Below are 25,153 nucleotides of genomic sequence, written 5' to 3' on the forward strand. Positions count from 1 at the left end.
TAATACAACTAAGCACATAATAAAATAAATCATCTGAATATTTCACTTTTTTTAATAATTTAATAATAGAAAAAATGCATCAAATCCATTTTCATGATTTCAAGGAGAACATAATACGATATCAATAATATTTTTTTTTGTGATGTAGGAAAGATATAAAGATCATTTTTGTATTTTTTAATATGAAATATGTTTTTTATTTAAAAAATACTAAAATATTCGATCAATATCTCGAAATAATTTATTTTCCATTGTAGTTGATTTGAGCAATGACTTAAATGACTTTCGACAATAATTCCTTATACTTATCCCAAAACTTTCTATCAAAAGATAAATACAAAAAGTAAAAGTAATCTCTCTTTTACTTTTCTATTTATAAAATTAAATTATAAAATACATAATTATCATTAATTTATAGTATATTACATCAATTCAAAAATTGTCAAAAATTCACCCGTCTTTTGTTTCAAAATTTTCAATTCTGCACATGCCTATGTTAATGATTATTTTATAAAATTGTATTTTCAAAGAATAATCCAATTTTTAATCCACTATGTTTCTTTCACTTTGAAACTTTTTTATCACACTTGAAATTATTCACTAACCCAAATATCAAATTCTTTGTCTGATCATTGTCCAATCGAATACGAATGCAACACAAATATTGGTTCGACAAATTTTAAAACGAAAAAATGCAAAAATATCGAGATATATTATAATTTATACGTAACAACCATCTTTATTATGAAATTACTCGCTACCGCAAAGATGAAACTCGTTATCCAATCGATGCAAATGCACGACAAACATCTTTAACGTTCCACAGCTGTTGCAATTTCTACCACAGATATCCACGTTCCATCGAGTCTCCCTTTCCCCCTTTTACACAGAGGGTTCGAGCATACAATTTCGATACATCGCCAATAATGATAGCGCGTAATGGAGAAAAAGATCGCATTATCTAGTTCACACAAGCTAGACGATCCGTACGGAATGTAATAACAGGCAAAGTGGATATTTATCGTAGTAAAAGCCACCACGGGAATCGATAATGACAAGTGTTCCGCATTGTGTAACGTCGTTAACTCCTTTTGCAAGAAATGAGCAAACCGCGATTCTGTCTCGTTTACTGTTCATTTCGTTTTCATCTCGATATCAGATGTTGCTATATGAGTTGATCCTTTCAATTCTGGAAAAACATCTTATACGTTCCAGTGAATCCTGTGTAAGATAATAAAGGATATTAATGTACATATATGAATATGATATAATATAGAGGCCAAGAAAATAAATACAAAAGTCGATGTATAGAAATATCGATTAAAGATTATGTATTTAAGTTACGAGCAATTAAACTTTAGATGAAGCGAAATAGTGAAAGAAGGAAACAGCGCATCGATGTGGCAGAGATAGAATTGTCTGATTCTATGCAACTTAATGAATAAGCCTCAATTGATATATTAATTTGTATACTAATTTTTGTGTTTAATTTGGCCTCAAAAGACGTTCCACGAATATATAATCTAATAATATATAAACATGTATATGCGAAATTAGATCGTAAATTATAATAGTAAATCATAAATAATGATCAATGATTGAAAATAATGTTACGAATTTCAATTTTTCATTTTTCGGATGTGGACTTTAATTATTTTCTTAGATGATATAAATACGATTCATTTTATCTCTTTTAATCTTAAAAGATAGAAATTATAAACAATATTTGTGATCTTTTGTAGATATATTTTATATTTGTATAGTCTTCATACAGTTAAGTAATTTCCATTAAATATATTTATAAATAAATATATTGATAAATATATTTGATTTCAATGTAATACAAAAGAGGTCTCGTGTTTCCTATATACTGAATGATTGTTTAAATTTTTTTATTGTGATTCTTAATATCAACATAACATTATTTGTTGAAAAAATAAATTATTTCTATTAATTTGTGATATATCAAATTATTCTATTATATTTATCAAGACACGTATATATTTTATTGAAATTATATTTCATTCCTATTCCTCAAAATAATCAAAAATATATTGTATTTGATTTCTTTTTAGAAAAAAACATATGATTCATAACATATGATTCAAAAAAATTATTATGCCACATATATCCAATTCTTAATTTATATAGCGCACAAATTTGATTTATACACGTCCTCTATTATAAATTTCTGAAACAAAAAGAACAAAAATTCATCTCAACATTCAAGAGACATCCATAATACAAACATTACGTCACTCGATGAAATATATCTTATTATTTATATAATACACGCAATAAATTTTCAAGTTAAATTTTTTCAAAAATTAAGCATCGAGTAAAAACATTTTTATTTTATATCTCTTTCTTACTTTTTTATTATATTATAAATCACAGGATATTATGGGAGATATCATTTGATATTAAAAATTAAAACAAAAGCTGATATACAAAAATATCAATTAATAACTTTATTAAGTTACATTATATAAGCTATAACATAGATAAAGATAAAGATAGAAAAATAAATAAGTCTTAATCAATTATTTTTGTATATCAACTTTTGTATTTGTTTTGAATTAACTTTAGAAATGATTCTTCTTATATTTCACAAATATAACGAATATATTAATACGAATTCGATATTCTTGCGTATATTATTATAGAATATTTATATATGCATAGTGTCATAATATAAATTCCAAATTAATGATATGCAACAATGTTTGTGCAAGTCTCGTCAAATGTACTATATCGGATAGTATAAACAAATTTTACTGCACGCTATATAGAAAATTGAATCGAAAAGTGAAATCATTTCCTGTCTCATTTTCCTATTAAATTTACCAACATGTGCTATTATTTCGAAATGAATAGGTACTTTCACGAATATCTTGTAATAAATCGTTATCTAAAGATTATTATTATTACGTTCTCTGAAACACCTGATCGACCAAAGTAACTAATACTGACTCACTTCACCGCTAGTTAAATATCTGAACGACATTCCTCGAAAGGAATATACGCGGTTAACTATGCCATAAAAACAACATAGACACGTTTCTTTATTGAGCATATAAGTAAAATTACTTAATGATTAAAAACCTAATCGATTTGCAGAAATTATTCACATATAAAATAATCTGTTTTAGATAATTATATCTGCCATTTTGCATGTAGTAAAATTTTCGAAAGAGAAGAATATATATATACAGTCAATTATAAAAATCTTTATATACTTTTTTAGAAAAAAAGAAGAAAATTTCACACGAAAATTTTGATTTAATAAATGTTTATACATATATGTACAAAATATAACGTATTATAATATGTATGAATGAAACAATTATATAAATTAACACTTGAAATTTAAACATTTTTTTTCATACTTTTAATTTAATATCAAAATATTTACAGCAAAGTGACACAGCATTAAAATTTAGACACATTTTTATATATTTATAAAGTTTATATATATTATTATAAAGTTTTTTCTTATAATTTTTCCTAAAGTTTTCCTTGCGATATTCCAACAAATATAAAACAAAATTACTCTATATAATAAATTGATTACACATAAATACAAAATTTCATTAAAAATAAAATTTCCATTCGTTTTAATAACACAACTTATTAATAAAAAAATTTACTTAAGACATATACAAAGAATTTTATTATCGACTATATAATCGAAATTGAAGTTTCAATTGAACGAGTTTCAAGTTGCCAAACCAAAAAAATTGCAAAAAAAGGCCAGAAGAAACCAATTCTTTTTACCAATGTTAATGCGTACATGTCAAAACAAAAGAAGAAAAAAACCCAACTTTTACATGGCGCACGTGTAGATTTGCATATAACAATCAGCGTGCACGAAGCACGAGCACGAATTTCAAGCCGAACGACCATCGACAATGAAACACAACATCCGTGAACGAAAGGGGGGTTCGGCTCGTTCGTTAGCATTCATTATAGGGGAAACGAGCGGAGACGACGAAGAATCGCAACATCGTTTGCCAGGAATGATTTCATTAATCATAAGCATCGAGAGATACCCAATAGGAAATGAAAAGCGTTCTGTCATAGTCTGCATGGCATCCTGCGCCAAGTGCTAAATATACGGTGGCACTCATGGCACCGGCCCCTCTGAACATACGGCTCACAATGCATCAAATTGCATCTGCCTTTGTACAGTCGTCACGCGCGTTGCACCTCGCTTCGATTGTTCGATACCGGAAACAAACTGCGTTACCGTCACCTGCTGCCACCGGTGCGCCGCGCTACTGCCCTTTCCGGCCAATTTTCTGACCTTTTTTTACGCATCACCTGATTATCCCCTACGCGAGTCAGTCACTTCGGTTCAACGCGATGGACGGACGATGTGTTCGAAATGTTTGTTTTTAAAATGTGGACTAATTCGTTAGTTGTTTATCGTTTCGCATTTTTAATAAAACTTTTATTATACAAATATTATAATATTCTGTTATCCAAAAGTACAGTATTTCTATTCACAAAGAGATGTTTTCCATTATCACAGCGATGGATAAAATGGAGAAAATTTAAAATTGACAATGGATATTTGAGAAGTGTGTTATGGATATTTCGATGTATATTTCATATAGTATAGTGAAGACATGGAGTTAGTTGTCATCATATTCGAGTAAATTGATATTGAGGAATAAATGTATTTTTAAAAAAATATTTTATTTTCTATGAAATAAAAGGTTATTAATAACGTTTATTTTTTTCAGATTAATAAAAGCATATTATTCTGGGAAAGGGAAAATAATCTATTGAGTTTTATATTTTACCAATAATGATCTATTAAAAATAATTTAATGGAAAATAGTAATAATATAAAAACATATTATGATATTAACTCTTTCGCTACGGGCGACTTTTCCACCACGCCATTGAACGAGCCGTCGCACCAAAAATATGTACAGTGCTCGTTGCTTTAACGGTGTTTATTGAAAAAAAAATTGATAAAAACAAAATATCAATGCTACATTTCCAGAGAAAGATATTCGATGTGCAAAAAGTGTGCAGAAAGATATTCGTTCGTCATATCGTACGATACGCGACATCTTATATAGTGGCCCGTAATAACGTAAGGGTTAATAATTATATAAATTATTAATAACATTAAACTTAATATTAATTAATCTAATCTTCTAGAAAAACAAAATTAAAAATCATCACATTCCTTAGAATCGGTTCGAGAATGTATGCAAATATATATATTTTTGAAATTGTATTTTTGTTTTCTATTATTTATAATAGAAACATATAAACATATAAATAAATAAAATGAAGTAAGAAACAAAATTTAGAAATTCTGGATCGTTAAAATAATAAGAACAGTTTATATATTTATTATAACTATAGTAAAGACAAATTGTTAATATCAATCTCTCAAGTCATGGTAATAAGTCATAATTGACAATCTAGTCTCCATTAACATTGTACATATATAAATTGTAGAAATATTCTGTTGCAATATATTTTCTGTTGCAATATATTTTCTATTGCAATATATTCTTATACAAATATTATTTATAAGCATAAAAAGTTATTGACGAGTATTGAAATAAAGCAAATAAATAAATAAATAAAATATATTTATATTATAATATATTTTTATCTAGTATATATTATGTAAATATAAAATATATAGTATATATTATGTAAATTTTTATGTAAAATCATATTATTCTTAGATATTGCTAAAATAGCACTAAAAGAAAGAAGAGTGAAATGAAATGTTATTTGAATGATAAACATTTTTTTATTATTATCCTTGTATTTAAAAATTTATACAACTTAACAGCTTAAAAAATATAATATTCATATTTTTATAATAAAAATAATTTTCATATTATTAATTCTAATTATTAATTTTGTTTTAAATCAATTTTAAAATATAAAATAATTCATCTAAGAAAAATTTTTATTTCATTATCCAAAAATTCACTTATTCGAACATTCTTGTCTCTCTTATTAGTTTTGATAATAAATAATTCTACTATAACTATATAATTTGAACATTAATTATAGCTAATGTATTATATAAAATAATAAAATAAAATGAATTATTAGTACTGATAATATATATTTTTATTTTAAAATCTTATTATTAATTTAGATATGTATTATTTATTTATATATACTTTTATTGGCATTTTTATTATGCACTAGAATTGGAAAAATGATAAAAATCTTATATTTTACACAATAAAAACTTATTTACGTATAAAATTCATATCATAATTAAAAAAAAAAACAAATTAAATCTGATTTTAAATTTCTAAAAAAAATCTTTAAAAATATATTTACTAAAATATTTTTATATATTTATGAAATAAAGAAATATTAAATAGGATATTTTAACGAAGAAAAATAAATTGGCACAGATAAAAAATCACCTTAAGATTATTGAGAATTTTTATGAACGAAATCAATGTATATAATAATTTTAATTTAAAATAAATTTAAATAATAAATATAAATGTAAGATCTTATATTTTCATTTGATTAATTATGTGTACAATATTTAAATAATAAAAAATTTATTTTGTTAAATTATATGTATTTATATATTTAATATTATGCTTATTATGTTACAATAAATATTAGGCTAAAGAAGCTTCAAAATCCAATCTTTATAAGAAAATATAAAATAATATAAAAAAATCATTTAATAATTCCAAATTCAAATTAAAACTGAACTTTTTACGAGTATACAATGTTTATTATAATCAGAACTATAATATTTATTGTATCACAAATACATAATATTATAAATGAAGAGATTAAATATAGTAGTTTATATAGCTGTTATATAAACTCGTTCATTAGTTCGTTAACCTCTTCTCGTATTCTCATTTCTTTTATACTATTTAAACTATTTTGAAATTTTGAAACATTATTGATTATGTCATATTCCAAAATAACATCGAAATTTATGTATGATTAATATTTGATAATCCTTGATCTTAAATTTAAACTTCGTTATGATATAATATCATTCAATCTTTATTAAATCGAAATTATAATGCCTATCACAAATATGATTTATGATATTATAAATTAAGAGATTAAATGAATTGATCGATCGAACTTCATATAGGATTTTCCGTCCCTTAAATTCAAAATTCAAAAATGTGATAAAATTTAAAATACATATATAACACATATAAATACATATAAATTACATACATATATATAAGATGTTTACATATTATATGTATATAATAATATAATGTACCACATAATGACACATTGTCATGATAGATTCTGCAGACAACCAAAAACGATATTTGCATTTTGAAGATTAGAAAAAAACTAAATATTTGCGAAAATCAAACTTATGATAAAATAAAAATTTGCACTTAAACAACATTACTAACCTATACGGAATGCCATGCAACTGATATTTCGTTCAGCGATATGGAATTATTTTCACAATATAACAACAAAAGGAGTCGAGTAAGAAAAGCAAGAGTTTTTACTTTAACCAAAAACTATCAACTAGAAAGCTGGTACATATTTCTTGTCGAGGTAATCTCAACGCACAATATTTAACAGCGTAATTTATATGCGTCCTGGTATATTTACATATGAAAGAAACTGACGCGTAGATGGCAGTAGCGCATGGAATATAGAGAGCGACAATAGATACACATGTACACAAAAATATTCGAACACTCGCTATAAAATAACGGGGAACAAGTAGAACATTGAGTAGTTATGGAATATATAACAAAACGTTATGAAAAGAGGAAATTATTAAAATATGAAACTGAATAAATATAATAGAAAAATTAATTCACAATATGGAACAAAAAAGTAAATATCAATATAAGGTAATATATAAATGAAATAAATAATAATTCATGCATTCAAATATTTTTGTAACTTCTCTGTACATATTCATAAATTTTTCAATAATTTTTACAAATATTATCTAATTCATTTAAGATTTTATATTGGATATTTTTTAATATAGACATATTGATTTATATTATTATTATATGATTATTTAATAATAATCATGTTTCAAAAATTGAACAGTTTTAAAAGAAGAAATTTTTTTATTAAAAAATATTTGTATTTTTTTGTATGTAAAGATTATATGAAAACCATCTTTGTTTTTTCAATAAAATCAAATAAAATCATATCATTTTTTTTTTATTGCATTTTTTAATATAATTCGATAATCGCTTCATATATATTTAAGAATTATTAGTTTAGAATACATTTTAATTTCAATTTTAAAATTTAAATTGTAAAACTTTTTATACGAAAAATAAGAAAAACACAAATAATCGAATAACTCTTAGCATACAAGAAGTTTTACAAAATTCTAATTAAAATATCTTCTATTCTAGTATATTTTAAGCATACCTAATTTAATATTTTTTATAGACAATATCTATATCAAATAATAAAAAGATATATAAATCCATTTGAAAAAACGAAATTAACTTTTAAATAATCTTCGCATCTATAAAAAAATCAATAATACCAAAATATATTTATTTTTTGAAACCATTTTATTTGACAACATATTTTACTACGGATAATAATAGTGGCATAAATCAAGATATTAACATCACGTGAGATACTGTATATTATCTTCGAAATTTAAATTTAACACATATATTTCTATTATTTAATATTTTTCTCGCGAATATTTAAATACTTTCACGTTTACATATATATTTATATACAAAATACCGTAGCGTGATTTCTCTTCGCAATTGGAATGAAATATTGTGTTCTAGATTAATAATAAGCGTTGGACGACTACAGATTGCAGATGGCACGATATCTAGGACGACAGCCATAACACAGTGGGCGAAAAAAATATGTATTGTAAATCACATAATAGTCCTGTCCTGTTTTTCATCGTGTCTTTTTTTTTTTTTTTTTTTTTCATAGAACCATCGTTTACTACGACAACGGTAAATTCGCAGTAATAATTAATCCTCGATTTAAATATACGTGATTTTCTCGTTTCGTTAGAGATGGAATTCACAATTCAAGTTACAGTTATTAATTTTCATTCGTTTTATGATCGCACGAATAAATATTTTACAAAGCAAGCTTACCAACGACACAACGTAAGGTTATTAATTATTTATCTCGCTTTACAAAGAGAAATTGAGAATAATAAAAAAAAAATATATAATTATTCTGATATCGCATCGTTGTTTAAATACCACGTTCGAAAATCGTGCGAAAATCGTCATCGATCATTTGTTTAATTTAAAACTGACATTGTTGATATCATTTAAAAAATTGATGTTTTACAATATTTCTGGCAGAATATTCTTTTCTGCGCGTAATCTATGAAACGCTTTAACACAAGTAATACGTATCGTAAAAATATATGAGCCGATAAACGGTATTTATGTTAAACGAAATTTTTATATGAATATGAAATTAAATCGGCAACGAGGAGGAGGAGGATGAGAAGAGTACTTTATCATGCGAGACTCCCTTTCAGTGTCCCAAGACTATTTATTTATATCGATTATTCATTTATTTTTTTTTTTTTTGCATGACAAATTGCAACAGTATCAAAATTTTTCGAAAATAAATTTTTGTTCAAACGAATATAGACTTGTTCGTTACGTATTTAGCATTAATAATGATGGATATAATATCAATCCCTCTCATGCAATTTTTTATTTAAATATTTATTTCAAGATTTAGAATGTATATTAGAAATAATGTATATTAACAATAATATCAAGCTAGATTAATATTATGACAATACCATATTGAAATCATTGGAATTAATTTCGAATAAATTTCAAATCTTTGAATATCAAATGAAATATCAATTATATAAATGAATAGAAATCGAAAAAAATCGAATCTCGAGACTATATACATTACATTTAATGATATCGAGTGTATAAACAAAGGTAAAATGGAAACATCAATTCTAAAACATCAACTGTTCCTTATAAAAATTCGAAACGATTAAATAAAAATAGATATCATTTATAGCTTAATTCCTTTTAATAAATTAATAAATTAGAGAATCATATGTATTTACTATGATTCATTGTCAATAAAAATAAATATTCTTCATACCACAATTCATCACTATTTAGCATCGAAAATTTAAATATGTTTAGTCATATTTAATTATGATCATTTAAAAATATTAGAGATAAGTGAGAAATCGAAAATATTAAATCAAATCGAAAGATTAAATTAAATTGTCAAAAGTATTTCGAGAATTCATGTTTTAAAATGAGTTTCGTTGAATACGACTGTGAATAGGAAATGTTTACAAACAACTGACAATGAATAAGTATTCTACGAAACTCGACGCCTCGACAACTTCTCGAAATCTAAAGAATCTCCATATTCATGCGTCACAAAATAGAAGTTGGTAAATAAAAAATGGCAGTTAGTGAAAAGATGGATCAATCAATCGAGTTATTATATTATTATGAATTGAATATGGTACTTAAAATTTTATATACATATACATGTACCTTAAAAATTAGAATTCTAATTATAAAAATTAGTGAATGATAAAAGACAGAAGATCAAAATTTTATATTTTTACATATAAATAATATTGCCTGCCTGAAAAACTATTTCTTTCAATCATCAATTTCTGTAATTGAAACTTCATACAGAAATTGATGATTGAAAGAAATAGAAGATGCGATATAGTTAGCCAAGCACTACTGTATCTCAATCTGATTCAAATATATAAAAAATATAAAATTATATTCATTATATTTTCTCAAAATTAAGAATATCGATAATCTATTTTGTCTATTTGTCTAAAGTTTTGAAAGATCACACTAATAACTTATATCATAGAATTAGTGAAGCTAATTGTCACATACCTAAATGTCAAAGTTTTACTTCGAGGCACTCTATTACGGATTCATTAAACAGATTAAAACAGATGAACCATTCGAGAACAATTATACGATTTATATTAATAATTGATTCATTTCATGCAGAATTATTTAAATCTTTGTTATTGTTGTGCTTTTGCATCTTTTGTTATCATACAATACTATGTTTTAATTTAAGGTAAAGAAATTTGAAAAAGATTTTATTTTATAAATAAATACAAATAAATAAAGATACACGAAAATAAATAAAGATTTTATTTCATGTTTCATAATTAATTTTTGTATATCATACATAGAATATGTTTTTAGTCAATATTAGTTTCATCTTTATGTTGCTATTATAATTTAATTCGGTCTACTAACTTTTCAACGTTCGTGTCTTCACTATCGTCACATTGAAATGTATTTTGTTTCTATTATATAAAAAAGTAACTAGTTTATACCGAATATATTGAGTTAAACAATCAATTTTTTAAATAAATTTTAATTTTTAATTTATTCATTCTTTATTCATTAAAGATCTAAAATATTTATTGTTTTTTAACTCCGCAAACAATGTTTCAAATTTATGACATTTGATATATGATTATTTTTATAAATCTTGACAAAAAACTTAAAACTTTATATTCAATAAAGAAAGTTTATTGAATAAAACATTTTCTATTGAATGAAATCTATATGTATATTATATATAGATTATTGAAAAATAATTTGTTTAAAAATAAATATAAATAAAACACCGATCTAAAAAAACACCGAAACTAAAAAAAAAATAAATAAATATTTCTAGATAATAATGATTTTCAATTCATGTTTCATATTTTCTTTCTTTTATAATTTCATATAATTTAAATCTTTATGATTTTATGACTTAAGTTATCAAAAATGTATATAGATTTCTTTTTAATACTTTGAAATTATATTTCTTCAAATCATTTTCTTTTCGAAAATTATGAATATTTTAGAATAAAAAACATCATTAGTTAATTTTTTAATTTAGAATTTTATTTATAATATTACTTTTTAAATGTTCCACTGACATGTTTCTATTTCACAATTATTTCTATTATCAAAAATTAATAAAAATAAAAACTATCAATTTTATATTTCAATCTGAACACCAAATCATTATTTTCTATTAATTTTAATTAATTTTTTCATTATATATTATAATATTATTATAATAATATTATATTAATCGTTTTTTATTTTCCATATTAATAATTTCTTAATCGTTTTTCTTGGTATATTTATTATTCATATTTTTATTTTTCATCTTTTCCATACGTTAAAATAATATCATTTATTTCGATTTTAACAATATTACAATTTTGTGAAAATAAACATAATACTAAAATATTGAAAAAAGATTTTGTTTTAATAGTTAGATTCATTAATTTTGACAAAAAAGAATAAATATGGTATGAATTACATAGTAGTTGTACGAATAATAAAACTAATGAAACTTCGAATAATACATAGATGTTCCATGATTTTATAATAATTTTATAATTTATTAGGAACTACATTGTTATATTATTTTTTTTTTAATAATCCAGAAGCAATTTTTTTTACTTCTATTATTTCCATGTCGTACAATATGTGAAGAATTTTTTCACGACAATTAATTATATCCATCATGAAAAGTTTTTGTTTTTTCCACCATGAAAACATAGCTGTTCTTTGTAATAAACAATCTATGAAATATAGTATCCAAGATAAATATTCGATGAGACGACACAATAATAATTTTTTTTCCTTTTGAAATCCACATAAAATACTTCACAAACTTTTCTTTTATTTTTATCATTTGAAGTTTCAAAGTTTTAAAAAATTTCACTCACACACGAAAATATTTTCATAAAATTATTATATATCGAAATCTATAAACGAAATAGAAAAATTTTCATTTGAACAAAAATTATAAAACTGATAATAAGCACCACAATAACTTGTACGAATTCCCCCCCCTCTTGTACGAGTTCGTCACAGAAAACATCTAACCTCTCGAGAAGACTATCTTAAAGAAGAAAAGGAATTCGAAAAGGAAAATAAACAAGTGGATAAACAAAAAGAAGCGACATAGTATTACCGTGTTATCGCTTGAATTGCACGCATATAAAAAGAACTCATATTTATAACTGTTGTCCCCGAAAAGTCAAAGGCAGGACACGGTCGATAACCTTTCTTTCGAGTTTTATGACAAATCCATTCGTTGTCGTTTATTTGCTCATCCATTCGTATTTCCTATCTTTTTTTAACTTTTGAGACACTAAAACTTTGTAGATGTCGAACGGATATGTTTAAAAGGGATGTGAACAGAGTTGGACAGTTTATCCGATTCTCTCGATTATCGGTATTCACCGAAAGAAAGAAGAGAATATATCTTCTTCTGATATCCTTTTCGTTTCAATCAAACTCGTTTCAGGAAGATTCATCCAACGTCGAACTCAAATCGAAGTTTTTGAACGATTTTTCTCGATGCACTATTTCAGAATGGCGAATGACTTGACACATACCATACTTCGACAGAATAGAATATTTCATACGTGAAAGGAGTTAAAAATTGTGATCGTAATCGAAATCGTCGCTAGGAAAAAAAAATTTTTCGAAAATTTAATTTTTAATGCGATATAATCACTAATTTTTCTTAAATATTTTTTTTTGTTTCAGGAAAGAGAATTTTGAATTTAGGTTTGATAATCGAGTTAATGATGACTATGAGTAAACTCCTTCCGAGGTTTCAAAAGACACTGTTATTTTCTATCAAAAAAAAAAAAAAAAAATAACGAAGAATTACAAGCATTAATGTCTATATAACTACAATAATGGTCGAACCTTCCTTGTATGAATGATGTACTTAAACTTTCCATAATCTATAATCTAATTTCCATAAATTCAGATACGATAAGATTCTATCTCTCAATGAACCTTAGATCGGTATCACATTCCAAGAACAGACATGAAAACACGATTATTCCTTGATTTATTCGATTTCTATCTCGGCGAAGGATGGCACTGTAATGGGACTGATCGAGAAAAATAAAGAACGAGAGTCCACGAAACGTGTTGTTAATCACGAACCAGAATCAGATTTACGTCGAAATCCAACGAAATAGATACACCACTGATCCACTTACCATCGAAATCGTCACGATTCCATGTGTCTCATGGCTGCATTGAATCACCGTCGATATCCGTTACAGTTCCATTGTTGCACGTATAACACTATGAAATATCCTCCGTAACTAATAACCAAATCACAACAATCGAAAACGTTTAACGTATTCAATATCCTTGGTCTCACATACGACACTTATTCTATTATTCTTTATCGAGCAACGATCACACGAGCGCGATCTTTGGACACACGAAATCAACGATCTAGATCGAGTTTCCTTCTCGATTGATATCACGCGGATCCAACATTCGATCGGATCCGATCACAATTAAATGATGAAAAAACGCACGTGTGTCACCGCGAATGAATCGAACGAACATTTAACGATCACGAACACTGTAACTCGTGAAAGAAAAAGTCTCGCGACAAAGAACAGAAATCTCGAACTCAACGTTCGCGTAACGACTGGCGCCTGACACCTCCACCCTTCCGACAACACCCCAATCACGAAACGCGCGCGACAGACAAAGACCAACTGACCACCGCGAACGGAGCGATTGAGAAAGCTGCCACGAGTGGCGCTACCAGCGGGATGAGGCAAGGAGTGGGGATTGGCTGGCTGGTTGGCAGGAGTGCCACCCTATACTGACTAGAGAGCATGGGAGATAGAGAGGAGCAGTCGATGGAGAGAAACCGCTAGTCTCGCCCCTACTTTCCCTCCAACTCTTTCTCACCCTCACGCCTGGTTCCTTTCTCCCCTCTTTTCGCCGTTTCGCTCTTTCCTACACGCGAGAGTTCTTACCCTTTTTTGTAATTTCCTTTATTAGTATAAGTAAATCGATAAGAATTGAATTTTGTACGAGCCGTTAGGTTGATTTCTGTCGTAATGTGATTAACGCCATATCAATTTAACGAAAAACCCGTATTTTTCTCGCCCTTTTCTCTCCTTATTTTCTTTCTTCATTTGTTTATTCGATTCTTTACTCTATTCTTGGCAATTAAATGTCGTTGGCGATAGCAAGCTGCATGCAATTCGCAAACGTAATAATAATTGCACGTAATTGCACGTTCAACGAAATTCCGCATCGCTGCTTTTTGTATCTTTCCTGCTCGTTCTATTTACCTCGTTCTATGTGACAGTTAAATTTTCTTGCAGATGAAAAGAAACAGGGAAAAATGAAACTTTATACGACTTGGCTAATTAGCAAGTTGATACTCCCGATGTCGTCCAGTTACCTTGCTAATTTAACAAAGTTACGTCTTTTAAAACGTAAGCACGCATCTTTTTTTTTTCTGTATGATTCTTTCTCGCTCTGAACGGTGACCAACATCTTCACGAGGCACGCATGCGCGTGGTCCTAGATTTCGTTTCGCCTCCTGATTTTTCGTAATAAAAACGTTTATCTTGGCGAGAACGACTCGGCTCGCATATCTCTCGCCACAGCGCGCATCATGCGCCGCACATGCCCTTTCTTTTCTCTTCAAGCACATTTTCGACATTGAAAATGCAAAGCTTTCATCTAAATGCATTTCAAGAGCGCATACTCAAAAGTAAACTTATTAAAAGTTTATTAAAAGTATATATCGTTTCATCGATTTGAATGATCTTGATGCATGTTATTATGAATATCATTTTAAGAAACTTTTTGAATAATTTAAAATGACAAAGAAGCGATAAAAAAAAAATTTTGATTATTTTAAAAATGGTAAATCTTCTTATGATAAAATTATATTATATTTGTAATTATGTAAATATATATCCAATCATATATAATTTCAAATCGAAATTATTTTATATGAATTATTATATGATAATTAAATCTTTTTGTACTCCAAATTAAATCTTTTTTGTGATCAAGTTGTTGATAATTTTTGTTTTTATTGGTTTTTATTCAATAAGTTTTAGATATATTATTAATTATTAAATATTAAGTAATATTATCAAGATTATATTATTATATTATATTATCAATTTCTTTCTTTATACATAATTAATGATTGAATGTAGTTATGGTATAAATGTGGCTCAAGTTATTTGTAAAAAGCTTTAATATTATTGAATTTTATCTGTACATATTCATCTATGATAATGAATGCGATTATGAACTATTCTTTATCAATTTTTTATAGAAATACAATTTTATATATACCTATATATATATACATACATTTTGAGAAATATAAGGTACACATCATAAAATATAAAAATTTTTCTATTATTTATTCTTAAGAAACTAAGTTAAAATTTCACATTTAATAAATTTTTTCCTATTTATATATTTTATAAATTTAAATATTTTTTAATATATATATTTGCAATCTATTTATAAGTTTTTTTCCTGACTTTTGAAACAAAAAATTAATAATTCTAAAATACTTTTTAGAATAATTGACGCATTTCAATTTCAATCTTGCGAGCATAGTTAAAAAAGCACTATTATGTATAATGAATAAATAAAATTTCTGATATTTAAAATATCAGAAGATCAATTCTAAATATTTTACTTTCTAAATATTTTGTTTAGAATTTTGATTATTTAATAACACTCTTCTTTTTCTCTTTTATACAAAATCAATATATTAAGATAAATAATTTCGGAAATTTTTAATTTATATTTAAAAATTCAAAAATTGAATGAATTTACTTACATCGTTACAAATATTAAATTTAATTTTATTTTTATATACTTATTTATATTATTTTTGTTTTATAATTCTAAATATATTGTATATTTTAACATGAAATTTTTTTAAATTCTTAATACGACGAAATTTAAGAAAATAATACTTAGATAAAAAATATTAAAATATATTACAACCGTAAATATAAAAATTACAAAATGATCAAAACTACAGATTATATTATTCTTTACTTGGAACTTCTTTAATTTAAAAAATAGTTTTATAATATTTAAAAATTAAAGTCAATCGTTGATTAATTAAAAACAATTGAAATTCTCCAAAATGTTATAATTTATATTTTTTTTCATTCTGAAACATTTATAACAAGTTAAAAATGTTTTATGTTTTTATATATATGCTTCTTATGGAGCATCTTTAAAAGATCAATTTTAGAGATTTTTCTAAACAAAGGCAAAAATTAATATAATAAAATATCGGTTAAGACTTATTTATAAGCAATTAAAATGTGCATTAAATGAAGCGAGACAAAACAGAGTGAAATCGCTTTGTCTTACACAGCCGCATCGTTGACTCTGTTAATGTCTCGTTTCATTTAACTCGAACTTAAGTTGCTTATAACTTACAAGGAAGACCTCCAATCCGGAAGTTCAAAAAATTATGAAATTTTGGGAATATGTAATGCTTATGTAGATATGTGTCAAGCAATTTTTTTTGTCCAAAAATACGGTGAAATCTTGAAAATTCGATTATTTTTCGTTTTTATATATAACAAATTATAAAAAATACAAAAAAAGTTTTCCGATAAAAATATTCCTTTCTTCGTAAGGATTATCGTCAACTAAAAAATTTATTTTATACATAATTTATATATATATATACATATATTAAATATATACATATAAATATATATAATATATATACAAATTATATATGTACAAATAAAATTTTATTACAAATAAAAAAAAAGTTATAAACAAAGAAACTAATAATTTTTTTTAAATTTATTTTTCAATTCATTTTAATCAGCAATCTAAATAAATATGCAATGACATAAAAAAAACAAAATTTAAGTATTTATATGTTTTTAATAAATATAGCTCTATTGTATTGCTGATTTTTCAAAAGTAAGGAAATTTATATTATATATTTCTATCTTTCATTAATATCTTATCTTTCATTCTTATCTTTCATTAAATATTATCAACGTATCAGATAAGGAAAAAAACTTATATATAATAATTTTATAAGATCATTTTAATGTAATCATCAAACTTCTTTATTTTTTTATGTATCAAATAATAAAAGAATTTAATAAAGAATAACAGTGAAAACATACAAATAAATAATATTATAAATTATTCTTCATGGTGATAAAATTTTTTTAAACAAATATTGTAAGCATAGAAACTTGTTGCATATCGTATAATAGAATAATTGCCATATATAAAACAATACTTTGCTCATACGAAATCTTATTGCAAAAAAGCAAATTTTACTGGATTTTTAAAATTATTTGATTTTTCATCAATATATCACTTATATCATGCGTAAGTACTACCTTTTTTGAAAAATTTCATAATATCAAATTGAAGAATATTTCATAACGTAATTCACGTTATATATATGCTTTCATCGTTACTCTTTTTTGAACCTTTTTATCTGATAAAATAAAGAAGTTTGACGATTAAAGAGATATTATAAAATAATCATATATATATGTTTCTTTTTTTCAAGCTACTCAATCATTATTACATCTATAATAAATATAGGATGTCATATAACAAATGCCTCAAAATTCGAGTTATCCGATTCTTTATGTGTCGCATAGTTTTAAAATGATGTCAATAAATTGAACGCGAATTTTTACAAATTATTCCTCGTTATGATAAATGTTTGTAACTATTCGAAGGATACATTGAGAAATAATATAAACTTATATTTTTTTTTTTTTACAACTTACCTATTGATTAATCTTCATAATAAAGAGAAAATTTATATATATATATAAAGTTAAGATTTTATAAGTTACTGAAAGAAAATAGTGTTTCCCAACCGAGTAAGAGATCAAAAGTAGGACACCAGTCGTTCCTTCCTAAGACGAAACGTACAAAGAGAGCAATGTTCGAAGGTTAGGGTGGCAAGTTCCAGCGGTCCAAACTTCTCTGTCCCCAGCGTCGTTTGTGGTTTCGTTGGGGGAAATTAAAACGATATGGTAGTCGATGCATGAAATTACCGTGTTCCAATTGAAACCCTTCCTCGAGTTAAGGGCTAAGGGGGAAGTTTCGAGGCAAATACTTTGAGCGATGAACATCCCCTCTGTCCCACAACGTCTTTCTGCATCCGAGGAGAAAGGAACGTTCTCTTAGCCCTCTGGTGACTGCGTCAAAGGCATACCTTCGTGACACAAATACGCGCGTTTCAATAATACTGTTTTAAAGGAAAACTGTACATGAGGGATGGGTAACTTGATGAACGAAAGATGGAAGTATAGAAACGATATTCGCAGGTGGTATGCGTGATGGATATGTTACACAGAAAGATCGTTTATAAATTCTTAATTGAGACGAGAATGAAACATAAATTATATCTCGTTCTCCTCAAAGAGTGAACAACTTCATCGCGATAAACTTCATTAAAAGCGTCTAAGAAGATTTTAATGGAAACATCTCTATCTGAGGATGAGAGCCCGTTTAAGATTTCTCGCTACAAGACACCACGTGGTGAACAGGTACCGACGATATTTCAACCCCTGTTCATACCCAACCTCGATTCCTGTCTCTGTCCTCTCCAACCTTATGTTGTTCTCTCCTTTTTTTCTCTCCTTTCTTCTTCATCGTTATTCTAGCATGAAACAGGAAGAAAGGTAAAATAGCTGAAAGGACTTGTTCTAAAACAGTCCTCAAGGAAGTAACCCTTAGAGTCGAATTTTAAGTATCAATGACGCCTAGAAGATTGCTATGCAAGCTGATATTGATATTTTATAAGGATGTGGAAAGAAATTTATTTATCAATTTTGGAAAACGAAACATTAATTTTTAAGTATTGATATATTATGTGTTAAAATATTCGTCATCTTTGGAAATTATAGAGGGTCAAACAAATATAAAAATTGAAATATAAAATATAAAATTAAATTAAAAAATAAATTGTATTTTTTAATACATTTATGTATTTTAAAATTTTAATTTTACATAATGAAAAAAATCTACGAAATAACATGCGAAAACACATGAGATATGCGTAACGAAAAATAAACGTAAACACAAAAATTGATATACAAAAATATCGGTTCGTATTTTATAAATCAAAACACAGAATATAAAAATATAATTAAACTTATTATGATATTTGAAGAATAAAGATAATTTCTAAAATTTAAACTGTATTTTTATAAAAATTTGATTTTGTATAACATTCATAAAATTTGATTTTGCAATTTAGCTATAAGCAATTAAAGTTTGTGTGAATGAACCAAAACGAAAACAGAATCGACGACAAAGATCTCATTCTATCTCTTTATTTATTTATCTGCACATAACACAAACTATAATCATCTATAACTTAATAAGCATCAACACGATATTTTTGTACATTAATTTTTATATTTATATTTATGTGATAAATCATGAAATAAAAGTGAATATAAGATATAAAGCGAGATTGATAAATATAATATATTATAAATATAAATATAATAAAAGTAACAATTTTGATTATATAAAAAATGATAATTAAAATACGCATAATCTTATTTTATTTTAATTTGATCTATAATATGAAATAAATACGTACAAAATAAATCAAAATTTAAAAATATTTTTCAAATACGATACATAATAAAATAAAATGACCAAACTGTAATTAAAAGTCAATTTTTATAATATTAATATGCAAATTGATAATATATTATATCATTGAATTTTAACAGAAAATAATTTATTATTTTAAATTTCAATTTTTCATAATCGGCGCTAAATCAGCTATAATGAAATGTTTATGAAAAAATTATATACTTCATTCTTCGTGAATATAATTCATGATTCTAAAAAAATTTGTCTTGGAGGTAAAATTTAAATTATGGATTAAATTAGTTATATGTGCATTAATTAGAATTAAAATAATCTTTAATTTGATTAAAAATCTTTTAATTAGAAGTTTTAACTTCTTCATTTACAAACATAAATATTATATTTTGTTTTTCATCTACTATCATAATTTAATTCGATAAATATTTTAGTTCTTTAAAGTTGAATTTATAATAATACAAATATGATGCAAGATTCCAAATTTTTATCTTAAACTTTATTATAATAACTTTGTTGTTATTTGAGTGGTTATGAAGAAAAATAGTTTTGAATTTAATAATATAAATATGTAAAATTTTTATATAAAAATTATCACTATAAATATAATGCACTCCGAGTTAGTGTAATTAAAACTCAAAGTATTATCCTAAAAGATTCATCTTAAGCACCAGATTTATTTTCTCTATCTTGCTCGAGACCGAATGCATGATAAGTCGTTTAATTAACTTTTGGCTTCGCATATTTTTGGTGAGCATAGTAGCGTATTCGCGTTTCTAAAGGCAGAAAAAGAGATCTTTTGTTCCTTTCTTATATCCTTTCGTATGTACCTTTTCTTTGAACACAATGCAAACCCTGGAATGTAATTAATTTTTACGAAGTAAATTACGCTACCCCCGAAAATTTTACGTGAAAAGTCCAAAAAATAATTTATAGTCATAACTTTGCTATATATAGAAATGATTGATTGAAACGAATTTTATTGAAAAATCACAAGAAAGAAGAAAATAATTACGAGAAAATACATTTATATAAACGCCTATCGTATTTCTATTATATAACAGTTTTCACCAAGTAGTTATCACCAAGTAGTATGTAGACGAATATGTATTTTAGTACTTTGAGTAATAGGATGAAAAGCTATTGTGAGTAAGTTTGTGCTTACGAACAAATGTAATATTAGCCTTAAATATTCGAACTTCAAAATAATAATAAATAGAAAATGAAATATTACGAGTTTCAACAAATAACAGAAAAAGTAACTATGTTGAAGTTACTTTAATAAAATGCATACACTATTTAATACATATACATTAATACATACACAAAACGCATATATTTAATACATACACTATTATTTAAAAGTTTGGAAGCATGGAGTTTTATAGAAAAACATTCTTCTTTATTACACTCCACGATGAGATTATTGCATACGTTATAATATTTTTAATATTTCTCGAGATTAGTTGCATTAATAAATAAATATTATATATCCATATAAAATATCTATTTCTTAATAATATAATAGAAAAAGATCAATCATAGTTTATATTTTTTTCCTATGAATTGACATGAAAAGTGGATTAAAAAAGTGATAAAATAGGTATGATAAAATACGTAAACAATTTCGTTATTTAAAAATAAAAAGATTTCTTCGTATGCAGAATTCTAATCTAAAAATTATCTATAACATTAAATTGAAAAATAAGTGAAAAAATATCGATTTTTGCTATATTACAATTTTTTTTAATTATATAATTTTTCTTTATAAAATCAAATTTAATTTATATTTAAATAATTTTATATCGAGATATGCAATTTACTCCAAAATTATAGAATATACTAAAAATTGATAAAATATAGTGAAAATTATAAGATATGTTGAATATATAAATCTAAACAATAGTGTAAAAATATAGTGTTTAAATATTAACAATGAAAAAATTTCAGTTGAATATAAGTCAAAATTAAATTTTTACTTGATTAAAATAAATTTTCAATCTTTAAACTTTTGAATATTTATTTTTGCCTGTTGATTTTTTCTATCAATGTAATTATCAATGTCCATTACACACTTCTAAATATTTATTATAAGTAGTTAGGGCAAATATATAAATGCTTCCAAATTTTTGAACGATAATATTCTTAATAAATTAGTTGAAAAATTTTTTAAATATGTTATTTATAATAAATTAATAACAATATATTATATTATATATATGTTTCATTTGTTTGTAACAGAATGTACCGATCGTTTTGTAATAAGAAAAATTGCTAAATTTAATCGATTAATAAAAAATTGAGTAATCGATAATGATATGAGATGAAATCTCAATAATTTCGAGAAAATTACTTAATTTCTTTAAAAGTAATTCTTTAGATTAGTTTTTCTTGTACTTATCTCTATATAGTTATAAATAATAATAATTATTATAATAATTGTAATAATTAATTATTATTATAATATACTATTATTATTATTTGTATATGTAAACATTAATATTTACAATAAAAAGTATTATTTATATATCTTAAATTTATTTAAAAAGGAACTTAAATTCACATAAAGAAAAAACTTGCAAGGAATAAATTCAGTGGTTAATAAGAAGAATTTAATTTTAAATTAATGATAAAGTTATTAGTACAAGATTATGTCTTAATCGCATTGTATCTGGAAAAAGATTGAAAACGAAATATCCGTTAAAATATAAATGTTTTTCTGTCAATAATCAGATAAATTTATTTTTTTTTTCACAAGAGCTTGTGAAAACAGAAAAGTGGGGAATTACCTAGAGGTTAAATACCTTTCTATATTCTAATATAATAATAATAATAATAATAATAATAATAATAATAATAATAATATGTAGTAAGAGCAAGTTATTGCAACAGGAATATTGAGGAGCAGGAAAAATTTTCAAAAATCTATTAAGGCGTGTGCTATTAGCATCATCATATAATATAATACAAAATAGATATAGAATACTATGAACATATAAAACGTGATAATAAAACTGAGTTGAAGAAGGAAAAAGAGGAAACATGAATGACATTTGACATTTGACACAAGTACAATGAAATCTCATACCAATTACCGATTGAGTATAATGGATCCCTGTTTTAGATAGTTTACAAACGCATTGGTAAAATGAAATTCGGCGACTCATGATGGATTGGTAAGTGCAAATCCAATATGGAATATGTACTAATGCAACATATATTTTGTTACCCGAGCTTGCCATTGAAGTTGTATCTAATAAGTGATCCGCGATTCTCGCTAGTCCGCCTGGTCTAAAAGATGGAGGAGAGGAAATAGGCAATTAAATATCGACGACAGGTATCTGCAAGTAGTCAGTAAATCTTTTCTGTCCTCTTGGATCAAGTGGAGTAGACGGTGAAAGTTGCGGAGATGAATTAATCGGAAATGGGATATTCGGATTATATGGCAAGTTTATATGCCTTTGATAGCCAAGGATATCTCTAACAAGAAGATTTTGATGATCGTAGATTGCAGATTGTAGATTGTATTGATAGTAACGGCATTCGTGATCTGTGATGAAATGTCATAAATGGAATGATTTATGCGGGATATCTTTCTTGAAATGTTTGCGTTTTTGGATAAAGATGATTAGTTGAGATGTTAAATAAGAGCTCGGAATATGCAAAATGATGCTCCCAAGATTGCTGTAATCGTCGTCAGCTAATAAAGCTAGAAAAATTGATTAAAAATGATGGATATCATTTATGAATATTGAAAATAGGAGCAGATCAAGTATTGATCCTTGCGATATTTTAGCTCTTATCATCTTGAGCTCCGAAGCTCTTATTATCAAGTTGAAAAAGAAAAAAAAGAATCTTTTTTCCAAGTAAAAATGTAATAGTTCAATTAATACTGGGTAAAAATTTAACTTAATTAATTTATATATTATATTGGCCATTGTGCCAAATTGAATCGAATTTGTTTGTGTAAAGAAGGACCATAATCAAATACCGATTAGTATTGATGTGATGAATGTGAAATTGTGCGTATGAACTGTTAAACAATGAAATCCAATGTCGAACCGAATTGTTGGTCAGTTAATATTTTATTTTCAGTGATGTGATTTATGAAACAGTATATTTTTTTTAAATATTTTTGCTATTATTGGGAATAAGCTAATTGGCCTATAATTCTCACCCAATTTATGGTCCTTTCCCAGTTCTGGGATTAGAACTATTTTTGCAATTTTCTAAATAAGAAAGAACAATTGAATTTTTAATTATATAATAAAATTGATTTGACATTTTTTTCGAAGTATTTATAAGCAATTTCAGGGAGATCTTGTCTCATCCACTGACTTTTCGTGATCACAACTTTTTAATCAGAGAACAAATACTGTCACGCGAAAGAGAATTTAAGAATTATTCATATGAAGATTGGAAATAATATTCTTTTAATTGAAAGTTACGAAGTTCATTGTTGATAGTACCTTGAAGGAACGAAGAAATATCATAGTCTGCTGAAAAACACTTGATTTATGATTAGCAAAGTTTTGGTTGAGTTATCAGGATAAAAATTTCCTAGTTTATCTTTTAACGGAAGAACCTTAATTGGTTTTTTAGCTTTTTTAATTTTTAACTTTTCTTTTTATTGTACAGAAAGAGTGATCATTTAATTGTATTTGATCTTGTGTAAATTTCCACTTTAGAAAAAT

General features: G+C 25.2%; 1 long non-coding RNA gene across 1 annotated transcript in view; it reads right to left on the bottom strand.

The window, feature by feature from the left end:
- LOC147656331 (uncharacterized) overlaps positions 1-14,550 on the bottom strand; it is a 309,998-nt gene extending 295,448 nt beyond the window's left edge. Inside the window, exon 1 of the long non-coding RNA XR_015294611.1 lies at positions 14,033-14,550. This is a non-coding gene — a long non-coding RNA (uncharacterized LOC147656331). The remainder of the gene's footprint in view (positions 1-14,032) is intronic.
- Between the last annotated feature and the right edge of the window lie 10,603 nt (positions 14,551-25,153).

The sequence above is a fragment of the Apis florea genome, unplaced genomic scaffold, assembly GCF_048593485.1.
Source record: "Apis florea isolate Af1SG1 unplaced genomic scaffold, ASM4859348v1 contig_3794_pilon, whole genome shotgun sequence".
Lineage (NCBI taxonomy): Eukaryota > Metazoa > Arthropoda > Insecta > Hymenoptera > Apidae > Apis > Apis florea.